The sequence below is a fragment of the Hyperolius riggenbachi genome, chromosome 12, assembly GCF_040937935.1.
Source record: "Hyperolius riggenbachi isolate aHypRig1 chromosome 12, aHypRig1.pri, whole genome shotgun sequence".
Classification (NCBI taxonomy): Eukaryota; Metazoa; Chordata; class Amphibia; order Anura; family Hyperoliidae; genus Hyperolius; species Hyperolius riggenbachi.
Window position 1 is genome coordinate 51,138,411 of NC_090657.1, and position 16,146 is coordinate 51,154,556.

Here is a 16,146-nt window from a genome sequence, read left to right on the forward strand (position 1 = left end):
TGTGTGTGTGTGTGTGTGTGTGTGTGTGTGTGTGTGTGTGTGTGTGTGTGTGTGTGTGTGTGTGTGTGTGTGTGTGTGTGTGTGTGTGTGTATATATATATATATATAATCACACACATTCGCGTTCACTACCTATCATGATCTACTGTGATTCACAATTTTATCTGTACTGTACTTTGGTGCCGGTGCTTAAAGTGAATTCCTTTATGTCTATTCCAGTAAAAGTGTTTAATATCCTGGAACCAGATGAAGGGAGGAAATGTGATCTGAGCCATTGTCAGCAGGATCATTGTGCCGGTACAATAAGGATCTCTCTAGAGCGGGTAAGCCATAATCCTGTGTGTCAGATAACAGACATAATATCCTCAACCAGTACCTCTAGAATAACGCGTCTTGCTCTACTCTCATCCAACTTGTACCTGTTTTGAGATCTTCTTGTGTCCTTCTGTCTAAGATAACCATCTCCTTTCATTGTATGTTCATTCACTTGTGGAGGGGGATTCAGGATTGCATTGCACTTCCATTCAGAGCTCAGGCCATCATGTTGGCAAAGACATGCTGCAGTGTTTTCAGTGTGTAGACATTTTTTTCCACCAGCTCCTCTATAAATCTCTGCATACACCAATGTAAATAACATACATAATTGTAAACGGATGCAGTACTTTATTTTTCATCGCTGATATCTTGGGGCGTTCGCAGGGGGACCAAAACCGTCGATCCAAGACAAATAACATTTATATTGCGCTTTTCTCTTGGCTGATTCAAAGCGCAAGAGCTGAAGCTACTAAGACGTGCTCTATAGGTAGTAGCAGTGTTAGGGAGTCTTGCCCAAGTTCTACTGAATAGGTGCTGGCTTGCTGAATAGGAAGAGCTAAGATTCAACCCCTTAACCAGTACACTATCCAGCCACCACTACAGGGCAGGGGACTATACTTCACATCAGGTGTGTGGCTGCACTTGTTATGGGTGTGAGGAGCGTGATGGCCACACTTGTTATGACTTTTGTGAGATGGGCCCCTAGGCAGTGAAGGACACCAAGGTGGTAAGAAGGGATGCAGTGTGAACATTGGGGGGCCTCATCAAAGTTTCACTACATGAATTGTAGCTACGCCACTGCTTGGCACACTGGATCCGAATCGTTAGACTGACATTATCTAGAGGGGTGTCAATTGATATTACCAAGTCATGAACAAATTTTCAACATTGTCACCTGCTCAAAGGTGTGCAGATATCAGCATCAGATTGTGGGACAGATTTATCAAAGCATTACCAACACTTTTTTTGTTCTTAATTCTAGCCAGCAAAAACAACATTCTTAAATCCTACTTAATAGCGGCAGTTTAGCATGAATTTCTAGAGCTGCACTACAGTTAAGAAAAGTGCAAATCAATTCCTAAACTGCTGCAGATTAAGAAGTGCTTAATATCAATTCTACATACAGATTGTGCAGCAGTGCAGGCTAGGCATGATTTGTGAAGGGCTCCTCCTCCTCCCCCCCCCCCTCCCCCTGCTGCCAGGTGTCCTGTGAAGTTGTTCTGTGCTTAACCCTTTAACCCTTCCAGTGCTGGGCATTAATCCTCTGTTTCAGCTCTAATACATTTATATGATATATTTATTTACGTTACATCTTGTCAGTTAACCTAAAATAATCTACCGTAAATAATATATTTATGCTATTATAACTTCTCTTTTCTGTATCAATACAGCAGATGTATTGATTACCACAGCAACCACAATATCCCTCACATGCTGCACTGTCTGAGAAACCTTCCTAACTCCTCCTATCTTAAAACAGCTTAAGAAGGAATCTGCACTGTTTAGTGATTTCTTAAGATGTCTGAGACCGTTCTGCATGGATTTCTAAAAACCTACTAATATTTTGTCTCAGACACTCTTGATAAATGTCCCCCTGTATCTCTTCTATCTGTTTGGAACTTTCTTGATCTCCATTCGCCTACCATAGCTTACATTCCAGCTTGACCTGAAATATAACTCTTAACCTATCCCTAAAAGAACCCACAGACTTTCAATTAAAGGTGGACCTAAGGCACTGTGGGCCAGATTTATCAATGCATTACCGACAGTTTTTCTTCTTAATCTGTTCTAACCAGCAGGGAGAGCAGTTCTGCATGATAATAAGAACCTTCTTAAATCCTAGGTAATAGTGGCAATTTAGCGTGGGTTTCTAGAGCTGCACTACTGCATCCCTAAACTGCTGCAGATTAAGAAGTACTTAATAGCAGTTCTACTGATCTAGACATGATTTGTGAAGTGCTCCTCCCCCCTGCTGAATTCCTCCTCAGAGTTGGTTACCTCCGCAACAGCAATTCCCCTCACACACTGCACTGTCTGAGAGACCTTCCTAGCTCCTCCTATTATACAACAGTTTTAGAAGGAATCCGCACTATTTAGCGATTTCTTAGGCTGTCTGAGACCGTCCTGCATGGATTTCTAAAAACCTACCAATATTTTGTCTCAGACATTCTTGATAAATGTCCCCCAGTGAATTTTGGGGGTGGTACTCGGTACATTCAGTTCTGACATCTTGCAATAATCAATATGAGGTTCACTCAGAGGTTGGTGCAGGTGGAGGTTAATTGGTTAGTCGTTACAAACCAAGGTCTGGGCAACTGTGAGCAGGGAATCCAAAGTCAGATCAAGGGAGCCAGACCAAGAGTATTCAGGCAAGCCGAGTCAGGAACAAGGGCAATCAGGATAGGGCTGGGAATAACCTCACTGGGTCTGGCACAATCACTATAGCTGTAAGAGGTATCAGCACTGAGCATTGGGAAGAGGGTGCCTTTTTGTTGGCAAGCCATAGCTACTTTGGTGCATAATTTTGTTTGCTGTGCAGATACATTAGCCAAACTCTGCCCATGCATAGTCTGATTTAATGATGCGTATACATGCACATGCCCCCAGCCGTAGTCCACAGCCAGCGGCGCGTGTGCACCTGCACCAGAATTTGATAAATGTGTGGGCTGGCTGGTGACGTTTTGGAAAATTGTGCATGCTCCCCTATTCATGTCAGCAGAGCTGTGCTTGGCTGCAACATCAGCCGGACACTGCTCTCACTTCTGGCTTCCTGCTCTCGCTCATTCAGTGCTTAGGCAGTCGCAGCAACGCTAAGCCGAAGGATCGCACCGTGCAATCTCTTTGCTTTGCAAAGTGTACCACAAATTATACTGAGGGTTTTATTCTTTTGCTTTTAAAGTACCCCCCTCCCCCCAGGACCTATAGTGTAATTTATCAGCTTCATGTTGCCTTGCTAATAATAAAGGATGAGAATAAGCCAACAGAGGAGCGCGGTGACCTCACTGATATATTGTTGAGATGGCTTTGTCATTGGCTATTGTAAAGACTGTCTTGTTTGGGAGATTTGGAGAGACGCTATTTGCAGCAGGAGGGAGAATTAAAGATTATGCTCAGATTTATAAATAGTCCAGCAGTTGCTGCTGTCCATATGAAGAGACAATGCTATTGTCTGTTTCTACTGACTTACCATTCAACTAAAACCATATACAGCAGTATCTAAAGCAAGTCTCCAGACAAGCAGTTAACGCTCTACAAAGTCTATTTCGGGTTTAGATAGTACGGAAAAGGCTTAGAAACAGAGGTTTTTTTTACAGCTTTCTGTGTCCCCGTTGGTGAGATATTTTTTCCCGCAGCCCATACATTCCTATATCATCTGGTCTAATTGGTTAAAGTGGACCTGAACTCTTACTATACTGACGTGTATGCACGTTAATACCGTTCGCAGCATGTTTTGTATTGATGTGAATAACCATCAACACCGCCAGGGAGGTTAACCCTATGTCTGCTTCCATGAAAGCAGGAAGTAGTAACACTGCAGATTTATTGCAGGATTTGTATCAGCTGTAACAAATAAATGTTTTTTTTAAAGGTTATTATGTTGTTCCTTATCTCTTATCTCGCAGAGAGGAAGTTTTGAGTTCAGGTCCGCTTTAAGCACTAGGTGAGTAAGTCCAGCTATATCCATGTGCCAGGTAGAGTCTCAGTTATGTGAGGTGAGGACTAAGTTAACAAAGGGTCTTATCTATTTGTCATGAATCGGCTAACATTCTCACAAAACCCTATTTGGATGTCTTGTTTTAATTAAGGCATTGTAATGACATGTATTTGTGTCTCCCAAAAATATCCATGTGTCAACTTTCCATGATGCATGTATAGAGCTGTGTGCTTTAGCGATTCAGCATTCAGGATTCAAGTCTTAATGACGGTGGAATAGCCAAAAGCTTACTCTTAATTTTCTTTTTTTTAAACTTCTGATTCAAAACTTCTTGCTTTTACTGATGGCTAACACAGTACAATACCCTACTGCTACTACAATGTGGATTATGTGAATGGAGCATCAGAGGACATTGAGCCTGCCATACGTACCATGCAAATGTACAATAAGACCTCCTCCTAATAATATCTTTCAACATGTCGGTGCCTATTTTAAGATAATCTGAAGAAAAACAGACCTAAATCACTCGGATTAGGGTAGCATATTTGTGCCGGGCCTCAGCCTGTACAATTAGCAGCACCTCTGCATCGGCCTGGCTCCTGGCATCCCACGCATGCTAATCTACAACAACTGAACCTTTTGTACTGGTGCTGCCACCGGCCTGTGGAATCCAAGCATGTGCTGACCCTTGTCAAAATAACTCCTGGGAGATGGCAGAGGATTTCACTCGCCTCCGACTGCCTCAGAAGACATCACACCGAGCCCTCTGTTACATGTACCACGCACTGTGACCAAGAAGTGATGGGGATTAGCCAAGCAGCTCCTCTTCAGCCTTTGAAGTGGCAGGCCACATGGTGAAGCGATGTACCCATCCCTTCCTTCTGAGGCGCTTAGATGGTTGAGATTCTGCCTTTCCAATGAAAAGTGGAGTAAATTGCGGTTATCTCTGTCAGCACTCCACAGCCATTAATATTTCTAATAAAATGAGCCATGCTTAGGATTACGCCTGTCTAATTAATACTAAATGCGCTAATCTCAAACCGTTTATTTCCTGAGCTATGTTTAGAGTCAAATTTCTCTTCATACAGTTGATTCTTAAAGGACCTCTGTCGCGAAAATCTTAAAATTTAAAATATATGTAAACATATACAATTAAGAAGTACGTTTCTTCCAGACTAAAATGAGCCATAAATTACTTTTCTCCTAGGTTGCTGTCACTTACAGTAGGTAGTAGAAACCTGACAGAACCGACAGGTTTTGGACTAGCCCATCTGCTCATGGGGGGTTCACGGATTTCTTTATTTTCAAAATGCACTTAGTGAATGGCAGATACTCCATCCAACTGCCAAAAAAGTGTACGGTGAGCAGGAAGGCTGGCCAGCATCTTTGTATAAATCTTTTTCAGAGAATGTCTTTATAAAGAATAAAGACCATGCTGAGAATCCCCTATGGAGAGATGGACTAGCCCAAAATCTGTCGGTAATGTCAGGTTTCTACTACTTACTGTAAATGCCAGCAACACAGGAGAGAAGTAATTTATGGCTCATGTTACTCAGGAAGAAACGTACTTCTTATTTGTATGTGTTTTAAATTTTAAGATTTTTGTGACATTTCCTCTTTAACCATTTACTGACATTCTAACGTATTAAAACGTCATGCTTACCGCTTTTAACAGCAACATGACGTTTTAATACGTCCCACGTTCCCGCCGCTGCTACCGCCGTGTGTGCGCCGCTACCCAGCCGCCATTACCGTCGGGCTTCCGTGCTGGGTGATTGGGGAAGAGGACCGAACGGTCCTCTACCCAATCGCAGTGCCTGGAGTGAATGGACGTAACCGCGAACAGCGGCTACGTCCATTCACAATAACAGGAAATGTAACAATTAAATTAAGTGAAGAAAAAAAAAAAAAGTGAACATTTCCTATGAGTGTTCACTAGCGCCATCTTGTGGCCAAAAAGTATATTACACCTACAAAATGCATTCATTTTCAAGTACATACAGATCTTAATAAAATTACACTTCCAACCCCCCCCCCCCCCCCAAAAAAAAAAAAACACTTGTAAAAAAAAAATCAGCTAAAAAAAAATAAATAAATAGTTGCCTTAGGGACTCAGCTTTGTTAATTTATATTTTATGGGGGGAAATTAATTTTAATTTATTACATAGGGGCTTGTAATTATGGCCAGAATAAAAAAAAAACAGAACAGAAAAATAACACTTATATTTCAAAATAATATACTGTCGCCATACATTGTGATAGGGACATAATTTAAACTGTTTAATAATCAGGACGACTGGGCAAATAAAACGTGTTTGTTTTATCCACAGGAGAATGTTTAATTTTAAAACTATAATGGTTGAAAACTGAGAAATAATTATTTTTCTTCTTTTTTTCTTTTTTTCTCATTAAAACGCATTTAGAATAAAAAAATTCTTAACAAAATGTACTATCCACAGAAAGCCTAATTGGTGGCGAAAAAAACGAAGTATAGATCATTTTCTTGTTATAAGTAGTAATAAAGTTATTAGGGAATAAAAGGGAGGAGCACTGACAACTGAAAATTGCTCTGGTCCGTTAGGATAAAAACCCTTGGGGGTGAACTGGTTAAAGATGATCTGTAACCAAGGATCAATCCTTGGTTACAGATCATCTTTAAAGAGGAAATGTCGCAAAAATCTTAAAATTTAAAACACATACAAATAAGAAGTATGTTTCTTCCTGAGTAACCTGAGCCATAAATTACTTCTCTCCTATGTATCAGTAGCTGATACCCCTTTTCCCATGAGAATTGTTCTTCCTTTTCTCGAATAGATCATCAGGGGGGTCTGTATGGCTGATATTGTGGTGATACCCCTCCCATAGTGTGATGTCAGGACAGAGGTCCTGATAGTTTCCTGTCTGTGAGCCTTGTTGCATTATGGGAAGTAACAGCGGTTTCCAACTGCCAAGCAACCAATATCATCCTCCGTGCATATGTTTATAAAAAAACACAAAAAACATTTTAGCCTATCGCATTGTTAGGGGGTGTGGTTATAGATAATGGCAGTTGGTGCTCTTTGTTTTTTCCTTGTCTGCCAGTATTAAAGGCTGTTGCAGGCTGATTGTGGATCAAACAATATAAACAAATTACATGGCGAATATCAATAATTTTTTGATCTCTCTTCTATTATCTAACTTCTCACTTTGCAATGTATTGATCTTTTTTCCACTTTTCGCTAAAGTTCCTTTTTAGCGAAAGAGGAACTGAGCAGAGTTCTGGCCATGAAATTCAAACAAAAGGGAAAAAAGCATTATGCCCCCACCACCCATGAACACTGTTGTGCACCCAATGAAGTTGTCTTCTGTCTCCAAGTTGTCCAGCACATCCCACCCTTTCTGGACACCCCACTACGAAACAGAAATGGGAGGTGTCTTGATTAGCATGAGGTCTACACACCACCAACGTTGTGTCCGGAAGTTATGGGGTGAGGGTAACACACCCTTTCTGGACATCCCCATATGGGACAGTTATAGGAGGTGTCTTGATTAGCATGGGGTCTACACACTACCAGTGTTGTGTCTGGAAGCTATGGGGGAGGGTAATCCACCTTTTCTGGACATCCCGATATGGGACAGTTATGGGAGGTGTCTTGATTAGCATGGGGTCTACACACTACCAGTGTTGTGTCTGGAAGCTATGGGTGAGGGTAATCCACCTTTTCTGTACATCCCGATATGGGACAGTTATGGGAGGTGTCTTGATTAGCATGAGGTCTACACACTACAAATGTTGTGTCTGGAAGCTATGGGGGGAGGGTACCACACCCTTTCTGGACATCCCAATATGGGACAGTTATGGGAGGTGTCTTGATTAGCATGGGGTCTACACACTACCAGTGTTGTGTCTGGAAGCTATGGGGGAGGGTAACACACCCTTTCTGGACATCCCGATATGGGACAGTTATGGGAGGTGTCTTGATTAGCATGAGGTCTACACACTACCAACGTTGTGTCTGGAAGCTATGGTGTGAGGGTAACAAGGGGTGCCAATCAGAGAAGACTGAGGTCAGAAGGCCAGTCACTGGGGAGTAGAATAATTGGGAAGGGAAGTCAAATCGCAAATTTGCCCAGACTTTAGAGCTGTACTGAGAACAAAGATCTAAACTGTTATGGAGTGCCTGGACTTCAGGACAGGTGGGTAAGAGGTGCCAAGTGGTATATAAGACGTAAAAGCAAGGTTAAAAGCAAATATGAAAAAAGGCAGAGGTGTCTTACCTCAATAACAACTTAATATATCAATGAAATTTATCATGCACTGGTAATGCGTTTCGTGGATCTAAGCCCACTTCTTCAGATCTCGGCTGTATCAAGTGTTTGGCTTTTTAATCAGTCTGAAGAACTGTGCACCCCCCGCCCCCAACACCACCACCACCCCCTTGCGCTTAACACCCTCCATTAGAGGGTGTTAATCCTCTTGTGGCTCTGCCACGTTTTACCAGTTCAGTTTTACGGAGAGAGCGACCACTGCCAGGGCCTTCTGATTGCCCAAGTGGAGTTGGGTTTGTGAACCTCCTCCTGCTCTAAGCAGTTGGTTGCCCCCTCTACTTTTGTGAGTACCATATTCTCTATCGTACATATCTTTCCCTTTGATGACATATTGCGCTACTTGGGCTCCCGTTGTCACTGAGCTTCTTTTTTCAAGGTGTACAGCCACCCTATCTCCATAAACTTCAGATATATCTATATATATATATATATATATATATATATATATATATATATATATATATATATATATATATATATGGACCAGGTAGCCGCCATCTCCACTGCTCTGTTGGCCTGCAGACTTCTGTTTTGACTTTCGTTACCCCTGGGGTCACAACGCTGGAAGGGCTGCTCTCACAGAGCAGCATGCAGGGAGGTGGGGAGCATCAGGGGGCGTGGCCGGGGAGAGAGGTGCACAATGGCAGCTCAGGAAACCCTGCAGGAAAGCCCCTAGTGGGCGTTCAAGCAGGGAATACCTCTGGTCTCTCATTACCCTCCGGAATAGCGACAATCATTGTTGCTAATTTCAGGGGGTGGTGGGGCAGAGAGCTGCATGAGGGGGACCAGGGACATGTCCTGCAGCAGGGAACATGCCCTCTGTGTCTCATCTGCCTTCCACGCACCGCCTTGGGTACTCTTTAACGTGGGTATTTTGTGGTAACACACTGCATGCAGTGCATATCAGACCACACCGGCCGTACTGTGAACATCACGTAGGTTTTGCACCACAGCACCCCACTGTGAACCTAGCCTAATGGTTTAGTGCAGGGATGCTGCTATGATTTTTGTGGCTCACATGGCCCCGATCCAGTGCCAAATCCCACCCCTCTCCTGCCGGCCATTTAGCTCTGGTCACCATGGTTACTTCCGGCCGGCGTCTCGGAAGACATGAGAGGTGCAGGCCTGAAGTAACCATGGTGACAGGACGCAAAGCCGGCGGCAGGAGAGTGGTGAGATATGGTGCTGGTTTGATGCATGCAAGTTACAGTAGAAGGGATCGGGGAGCACAGGGCAGCACTCCAGGGACACAGGGCCCCCTCTAAAGTGAGGCCCCAAGCAGGGGCTTGCCTTGCTTGTACTCTGGCGGCACCCTTGAGTGAGTAACAGTGCTCTATGAAGGTAATTACTTATGGTTGAAGGTGGGACTCCATGGACAGTCTGCACACCAAACAGTGCTGTTTCCATGTTTGCTAAAAAAGTATCCTTTGCTCTATTGTTGCAATTTTCCGTCTGACTGAGGTTTCCCTTTAAAACGGACCTGAACTCAGAAATTCCACTCTGCTTCAAAAGGTACACAGCAGCTTAATAACCTTTAAAGAAAAACATTTCTTTGTTACAGCTGATACAAATCCTGCAACAAATCTGCATTGTGTCTACTTCCTACTTTCAAAAACAAAATTGCATACCTGGAACTCACTGGCATTAACAATAGGTGACACCCCACCTGTGTGGGGGAGCACAAGGTAGACAAATGGAACAAATGCAAAAAAGTAGTATCAACCTCTGCTTCAAATTCACTTACAAAACTTTATTAAAGGTATATCACACTTGACATGTTACTTCTGTATCAATAAAACTCGTCCGGCGCCGGACTACAGTGAGGGCTCCAGCAGGGAGTCGGGCTGGCGTGTGCTAAGACGCAGCGTGAGCCTCCTCACCACGCGTATCGGCCACTTCCGGCCTTAATCATGTGATCCCTGCTGGAGCCCTCACTGTAGTCCGGCGCCGGACGAGTTTGATGGGCAATCTACAAGAAGGAAAGTGAGGCTGACTGGATACCGGCTGGAGGCTCATGCGGGCACACACCTACCAGTTTATCATCACTAGGGGGGACCACGACAGCAGAGCTACCTTAGGGACTCTACCATTATGATGAAGGATGCCGATTGATGTGCATGTAACCAGAAACTGATGGCTGACTGCTATGCAACGGAGTGGTGAGAACCTCTGTTGAGGCGAACATTTATCTATTAATACCTGTGGCTGTCTTATTATTGGCAGCGACGGCCCAGTATATGTGGAACTGTACTGAAGTGGCAATTGGTACCATCGTGTTATCAGAATATGGTGCTTGAGGTATATTCCCTGGATCTCAGGGGAAGCCAGGACTACAGCTGTGAAGATTTGGAGTCTGTCATTAGAGTAGTATTATGGTTGATGGGATCCCACGTGTGTTGTGTTAGTGCTGAGTGCATGGGCCCAGCCGGCTGTGCTAATTACAACCCGCAGCGTGTTTTATGGTTTTATTGATACAGAAGTAACATGTCAAGTGTGATATACCTTTAATAAAGTTTTGTAAGTGAATTTGAAGCAGAGGTTGATACTACTTTTTTGCATTACTTCCTAATTTCATGGAAGCAGACATATTGTTAACATCCTGTGTTTACCAATTAGCTTCTCTGTCACGGCAGGCAGCTGATACAGCTGAGGGATCAAATTACAGTGGTGATTAGTCACAGATGAGTCTCTAAATACATACAGGGTACATTTCTCAGTTTTTTTTCTGTCCTGCGCAAGAGTTCAGGTCCACTTTAAGCCAGCTCAAGACATAATTCTATATACATATTTAATATCTGTGTCATAGCTAACAATCCTGTAAAAAAAAGTGATCTTGTGACAGCGCAGCTAAACGAGTTAAAGTTGACCTGTATGTGCATTGTTTACATTGCACTTCCAGTATAGATCCAGAGCAATGGCTATGACACGAGCTGGAAAACATTTGTGCTTGAAGTTGGATTTAATTTCCTCCAATAGGCAGAAAATGATGGAATACAACCCTCTCTGTTCTATACACCAGAACCACAGTTATTCATGTTTACATGATGTCATATTTCAGAGACGGGATAATACATTGCCTTTTTTGTGCAAGCGTGTCGCTAATACATAAAGTAGATTTTAGGGGGCGACTGTCAGATCTCTGATCAGGGTTTTCTGCCTCATCCCATTAGCAGTGGTCTGTTACAGCAGACAGTCCCGACGCAGCAGGGGGATAAATTGTGCCGCAGTCAGCAGCGCTCCCCGATTGCAATAACAGAGTCATTCTTCAATAAACCGACTCAACAAGGACATCGATGCACTTACTTGACGTTTTCACTTCTTAGAAAAATACACAACAGAACTCCATTTATCTCGGCGAGCACCTGTCAAGAGAACGACAGCTACATAAACATGATCTCACTCCAGACTTCAATGTATTCCCCACAGACTGGCTCTCCTTCTGTGGCAGATTGTGAGCACCGCATAGCATTCGTCCTACCAGCTGCTGCTGCACTACAAGTCTCAGCACTGCGGCGTGGCTAGAAGCTAGCTGTGCAGGTGCAGAACTTTTGCTAACTTCCTCCTCTTTGTTTTAATTATTTCAAAGTTCTTTAACCAGTGAATCTACTCAATCTAATCACATATTCATCCTCTTAATTATGCCATTTATTGTAGTCAGTGTTTGAATATACGCTTCCCATTTTTATCATTTTTAAAGATTACCAGAATTTTTCTATAGCTCATAAGAGTCTAAATTAATTACAATTTTTGTTTTTTGATTCATAAAACTCATCTATTGAATGACCTCTCTTTATCTGTATATCTTCAGATACATTCATTTCTGGTAGATGATGATTTCTCTCTCCTAATCATTTTATCTCATTATTTCATTCCTTTTATCAGTGTATGTTATAATTTATTTCTACTTATCAGTGTATCTTATGCTTTGTCTCTCTTAATTAGTATATCTCATGATGAGGCTGATTTACAAAGATTTTCATTGTATTATCCTACACTACTTATTAACTCGCAATGTATCTCTCCTTAAATTACTTAACTTGTGGTTTATCTCTCCTGTTTTTGACTCAAAATGGTCGTATGCTGGGAATACACAATGCATTTTTGCGGTGGATTTGCCGTTCGATCGTGTTTCGATTCTTTTTCCCGCTCGATTCTCTTATCTTTTCTTATCAATTTTCATTTACTTCTATCAGAAATCGAGTGGCAAAACGATCGAAAGTGAGATCCGACATGTCGGAAATTATCTAACGAACCATCTATCTGCCTTAAAAAATGCATGATGTATTCCCAGCATTTAAGTCAGCATTGCTTCTTTGAAGAAATAATCTAAGGATTATTTACAGCCTTAAACCTACTATCAAAAATTTTTTCTAGCAGAACAGCATTCAACCAGTTAAACACAGCACTTTGTTTTGCAGTGGCAGCTCCTTCAGCTTGTGATCCGCATCCTAAGATGTGATCTTTTGCTCCGTCATAGCCTGAGGAAGCAGGATATACCTGCGAAACGCGTTGCACTTTCTGGAGTATGTAAATAAATATTTGGTTGAACTCTATCAACAGTTTCTGTCTATCCAAAGGAGGGAAATCCACCTCGGCCTCCCCTGATTTTTAAACTTTTTATCGACTTTAAGCGCTTCTGTTTGCCTGTACATGATCTAAGTCCACCCTTGGTGGAGGGGTGTTGCCCAATTTTTCCGATCTACAAAGAGCGACTTCTTAATCCTGAGTGGGTCTAATCTCCCCACCTGCCTTTACAGTGGTTGCCTGGATGGTAATCCTGGTTTGTGAGTATTAATATCATATACTTACTTTGTCACACCCATATTACTAGTACATACTACACTATACTGGGCTCTCGGTGTCTCTTTCTGCATTCCGCTTTTATGAACCAAGTGGTTTGCAGTCTTTCCTTGCAGAATTCAAATCCTGGCCTGGACACTGCATGCATGGTGCTGAACTCTCCTGGGTAAAACAAGTGTATTGTGTAGCTACCTTCAGGGCTCCTTCACACTAAGGGGCATTTTTGCCCTTTTTTTAAGCGCAGACGATTTTTCAAAATCGCCCTAAAAACACTTGTGCAATGATTCCCTATGAGAGCATTCACATCTGAGCGGTTAGTTTCTGATCCGTTCAGCGAAGCGGTGCCTGTACCATTTTTGAGGCAATTTTGCCTCAATGGAAGGTATAGGAAAAATGCTCACAGAATCGCTTTGTGTATCGATTGCGTTCATGTCTTTAAGATTAAATACATTGTATTTATTCTTTTCCGGGTCAAAGAGTTCATGTCCTGACTTGCATCAGGGAGTGAATTACAAAACCGTTCTGGAAAAGCGCTTAGAAAAAACGCTTTTACCAGAAACGCAACGTGGAGTGCGGGGGGAGGGTGTTAGCGCACAAAATGCTGCTGTATATAATCTACAGAGATGCACACGGAACAGTAGTAAGTGACAGGCACTGATGGGACATGGCGATACATGGTAACACTTTGGCAACTTGTTAGTTACACATCTTGACAGGACCACTAATAACAGAGAGCTGGAGAATAGCAAACGCTCTTACTTACTCCCTGCTGACACCTGTCACTTTCCTGCACTTGTCTTGTGTCTCCCAGGTGCCAGAATACTGATGGACAGGAGTGACAAGGGAGCAGGACCACCTCCATTAGCGATGGGGCTCAGTGACACATCCTGCCTGAATCCTGCTGGGCGTGGAGCATTGTTTTCTGTGGTCCTTTCTTAAAGTGGACCTGAACTCTTGCACAGGACAGAAGGAAAACAGAGAGAAATACACCCTGTATGTAATTAGAGAGTTAAAGAGGAACTCCAGTGAAAATAATGTAATTAAAAAAGTGCTTATTTTTTACAATAATTATGTATAAATGATTTAGTCAGTGTTTGCCTATTGTAAAATCTTTCCTCTCCCTGATTTACATTCTGACATTTACCACATAGTGACATTTTTACTGCTGGCAGGTGATGTCAGTGGAAGGAGATGCTGCTTGCTTTTTGACAGTTGCAAACAGCTGTTATTTCTCACAATGCAACGAGGCTCCCACAGTGTGATGTCAGTACCTCCGTGCTGTGAGGCGCTGACCTCACACTGTGGGAGGGGTTTCACAACAAAATCAGCCATACAGAGCCCCCTGATGATGATCCGGTTGAGAAAAGGAAAAAATCTCTCAGGGAAAAGGGGGTATCCGCTACTGATTGGGATGAAGTTCAATTCTTGGTTACGGGTTCTCTTTATGCCCATCTAATTCCCCCTCATCAGTGACTAATCGCCACCGTAATTTGATCTCTCATCTGTGTCAGCTCCTGCCCCGGCAGAGACATATTATTAACGCAGGATGTTAACAATATGTCTGCTTCAATGAAAGCAGGAAGTAGACACACTGCAGTTTTATTGCAGGATTTGTATTAGCCGTAACAAATGTTTTTTTTTAATAGTTATAATGCTGTTGCGTATCTTTTACAGCAAAGGGGAAGTTCTGAGTTCAGGTCCGCTTTAAGCCTCATACTCCAGCTTTTTTCTCTTTTTTTTTTTTTTTTTTTTTTTTTTTAAATCAGTTTTTATTGAAACTTCAAAAACATACACGAGTGACTTCTGAACTCAAACCACGCTGAAATATCAAGCACACAGATAGAACTATGATTGCTACCTTCCATTATATAGGCAATGGAATCCCAACAGAACGACAAACATGGCATAATCAAACCATAAGTTGCCAAAAACTGAAACAAAGATAGAATTTTACAGACAATGAGCTGTTGGTTGAGAGAGAAAATGAAGAGGTGAGAGTACAAAGAGACAAGGTTACTTCACATTAATTGCAAGGATATTAAAAAAACTGAGAAGGGCATTCTGTTCAAGGAAAATATTGGTGAACTAACATATTTTCAAACCTTATAAATAAAATACTTTTTAAGGTCCCGCTAAGCAAGAAAGTCCTTAAAATAAATTTGATATGACCTTTTTCCTTACCGTACTTTCAATTACATTTTCAATTGCTATTTGTTGAAAAGGGAATTTTTAGATCAGGTGAACGATTACCTCCTTGGAGAAAACTTCGGAGAAAAGTTAATAAGGTATGGTCCATTAGCGCTCCTGACAGTGAAATTGTGGCACTAAATCACCTTGCCATCTTTTGTTTTTTATTGATTTTAGTCAATAAAACAAGCATTGACATCACATTAAAACAAAAAAAATAAAAAGAATGCATCAATCCAGTTACGATCATGACGACATGGAGTGTAAATCGGCACACCTTACCACCTTAATCACTTCAAGACTGATCATATTAAAATCGACTGCCTTTCTATCAATGCTAGTTCCTGACCCCCCCCCCCCTCCCTCGCCTGGGTCCCCCGATCTGCGCTCCTCATCCAGCGTTAAGTACCAGCGTGCGTATGATTAAGAGGCAACGGGGGGGGGGGGGGGGGGGGAATCACTCACCTCTTCCGCGTTCCATCGTGTGCTCCACTGACGTCACTTCCGGCAACGCCGCCCACTGTATTGTAAGTGGACGGCGTTGCAGGAAGTAACGTCAGTGGAGTGCACGATGGAATGCGGAAGAGGTGAGTGATTCCCCCGCCCGTTGCCTCTTAATCGTACGCACGCTGGTACTTAACGCTGGAGGAGGAGCGCAGATCGGGGGACCCAGACCCCCCCTCCCCACGCTAGGCCCAATACCCCTTTCTGACCGCTACCCCTCTAGCTCGCCCCCCCCCCCCCCACGGCTGGGGGGGGGGCGGCAATTTTTTTCTAATTTTGCCTCAGGCGGCAAAAAGTCTAGGGCCGGCCCTGGGTCCCACAGGGGTCTGTGCTGGGTCCAGTGCTCTTCAATGTATTTATTAATGACCTAGTAGATG

The 16,146-nt window shown here is 42.8% G+C and overlaps 1 protein-coding gene across 1 annotated transcript in view; it reads left to right on the forward strand.

Moving 5' to 3' along the window:
• Positions 1 to 224: 224 nt before the first annotated feature.
• MYH7B (myosin heavy chain 7B) overlaps positions 225 to 16,146 on the forward strand; it is a 138,672-nt gene continuing 122,750 nt past the window's right edge. Inside the window, exon 1 of the mRNA XM_068263031.1 lies at positions 225 to 323. The gene's annotated coding sequence lies outside the window, so the exon portion shown is untranslated. The remainder of the gene's footprint in view (positions 324 to 16,146) is intronic.